Raw genomic sequence first — 3152 nt, forward strand, 5'->3', positions numbered from 1 at the left:
TATATATATATATAAACTATCTTTGACTATCTATATATTTTTTTTGAATATATATGTTGCACAAAACTTTTGACTGTATAGATTTTTAGGTCATCAGGCACTCCGGATGTCCGAGCGCCGGGAATTTCGCCGCCTCCTGCTTCTTCCTGAATGCAGGCCTGAGAATACTGGCTTCAGAGAAGAGCTACCTACGTATTAGAAGTTTCGGAACCTTGTAATTTTTTCGAAAGCTATAACTTATTTAAATGTTATTTTAATAAGTTCTTCTTATTAAAATAACATTTTAATGGTAAAAAATATTGATAATATTAAACAAAAATTACCCCTTTGTTTGATTAAAGGAAAATATAGATTGTGTCCTTGTTCAGAAATGATCTAAAATATTCTTTGGTTAGGGATACGGGTGAATCAAATGTAATATGTGATGAATGTATTAGTTTCATAAATTAAAGAGTAAACGTCATAACATTTTTAAAACATAAATAAAATAAAATAAAAATAGTATAAAATATAATTTAATAAAGTGATATAGTTACGTTATAGTAACACACTGAACACTTTTATAATAAAAGAAGCGAGTAAAGAGGAAGCCGGAATAGTAATTATCAGTGCTTGGATCTCTATTAAATTAAATGTTTTCCTATTTATATAAATATTTTTTTATTTTCTTGAATAAAGAAATATTTTTTAAGCTTAATCATTTTTTTTTCATTTAATCTTAGTGTAATTCAATAATTCATAATTAATTATCTAAAAAGTAATTAACGTAGAAGATAAATCAATGAATGAAAATAAAATTTTCCAATTAACCGATGTTTTAACTGGGTTTGAGTCGTTTGCCAATTTTAAACAAATTCGCCAGTCTTATCATCACTTCAACCGTGATGACTTAAAAAGTTCCGAAATTTTAAGTATTTCTAAAATTCTAAAGATCCTAAAAAAATAAAAGAAAATGAAAGTCAAGTTTTAAGTCCTTCAGACATTTCACAGTTACAAAAAGACTTCTTGTAATATAAAATTTTGTTTCCAGACTTCTGAATAGTTTTATTTTCGAGTATTTGGAAAAACGATTTACCGTCAAATGAAATTATTTTTTAATTTAAGCTTGATTCATCGTAAATTTGATAAAATATGGGTTTTTTTGTTTTAAAACAAGAAATGTTGTTAAATTATGTCTCAGGTTCTAATAGGAAGGAAAAACTTTATTAAAATACAAAGTTGTGATGCCAAACTTCATTGGACTGCTAGTCACACAGCATACTTATTTTAGTCTAATCAGACAATATTTTTAATCTTACGATAAGTAAGCCTATCTAGGTATACAATGATAATTATAAAAATTAATAATTTACAATATGAGAATATGACTTTTTTTTCTTTTTTTTTTTTGGTCCCTTTGGTTATATCACATTTTTTGGCAAATACTATATTTATATATTCACGATTTTTAATTAAATAAAGATCCGGGCCCTAGGAAACATAATTGCTATCATAAAGCAGATTTGTGTTGGTAGATACAAGAAGGACTCAAACGCCAAATCTGTGTTTAGAGAAACTTATATACAACAATTTTTCTTTCTTGCAGCATTGAGTTTTTTTTTTCTTTTCGGAATTTCAGTTTTAAACAAAATAACCCTGCTTTTAAAAAAAATTTCCTTGAACAAGTCATTACTTTGATATTTAAAAAACGTTTGAACGACAGTACCTTAAATCACTGTAACATTATTGGCCGTTCACGCTTCTACTTTCTCATTTGTCCCTTTCAAAAATAAGTAAATATAAAAATTTCATTAAGAATCGGCCGAAAAAATAAAACGTACTTGAAACTTGAGGTACTTAATTAGTTACCTATTTAAGTCAATAAGTTTGACAACTAAACAAGAAAACATGAAACCTACCCAACAGCCAAAGCCTATCACTTATCACTTCTCTTGGTTGACGTAAGCCAACAATTATTCATTGCAACATTTTTTTTTTTTTAGGAATTGTTGGACCAATACGTTCAATCGCTTCAAACGGTTATTACTAACAAAATTTAACAAGATAAAATTCTTTAAAAAAATATATATTTTATCCAATTTTAGTCTAAAACAATTTATATTTCTTTATTGTTGAATAAACAATGTTTTGTTTGTTGTGATAGATTATAGTATTGAAGATTGACTATGATTAAAAGTTTTAATTTTAATTTAATATGTTGAATTGACAAAATCGCGTAATTGTAGATTGAAATTAATGACCTGGGCAGAATAGCCTGCATAAAGTTTTTTTAAAATTGATGAGGTTCTAAAATTATATATTGTCCTTGAGGATGGCCGAAACGTCGGACTTATAAAGAAATATTTAATTGTTTTGAGACTAAAATTGGATACAATTTATTTTATACATAAATTTATAAACAATAGAAACAAGTCTGAAGAAATTGTAAAGATTACATATATGATAAAATTCATTAGAGAAAATAAATAAGGCAGGTACATAATTGTTGCTTATGACTAAATGCCAAATTTATTATGGTTTATTTATTTATTTTTTTGTGAGATTCATTTTTAATTAACTATCGATGAATGAAGTAAAAACCTTTGGAACATGATGTATGAAAAAATAAAAAGCAATAAAACTAATACATTTTGGCTCATATAAACTACATTAAAAAAAACAGATAATGGTCATGGAGAAAAACAGCGTACTGCGAATAGAGGGTTCTATTTTTTATTCAATTTTTTGATTATACGTAATATGAAACGTAAAAGCTTAAAATTTAAGAATAGATAGGAATTATTTTTTTTTTAGTCTGGAATGAATATTTCTTCTTTGACATAATTAAAAAATTAAAATAAATGTTTAAATAAAATTGCCTCAAAATGCACATTTAAGCAATATTATTTTCAAACGTTTTCGTAATATTAAATATCCTATATTTGTGCAGTAAAAACCTTTGGAACATGACAATGTGTGATAAAGCAAGACAACTTTTCTTTATTTAGTCCTTTTTTAATTAACACAATGTATGAAAAAAAAAAAGCAATAAAACTAATAAATTTTAGCTCATGTAAACTACATATAAAAAAAAAAAAAAACAGCCTAATAGTCATGGAGAAAAAACGCATACTGCGAATAGAGGTTTTTCTTTTTAAATTAAATATTTTCGA

This window comes from Halyomorpha halys, unplaced genomic scaffold (assembly GCF_000696795.3).
Source record: "Halyomorpha halys isolate HHAL.00 unplaced genomic scaffold, Hhal_1.1 Scaffold431.1, whole genome shotgun sequence".
Lineage (NCBI taxonomy): Eukaryota > Metazoa > Arthropoda > Insecta > Hemiptera > Pentatomidae > Halyomorpha > Halyomorpha halys.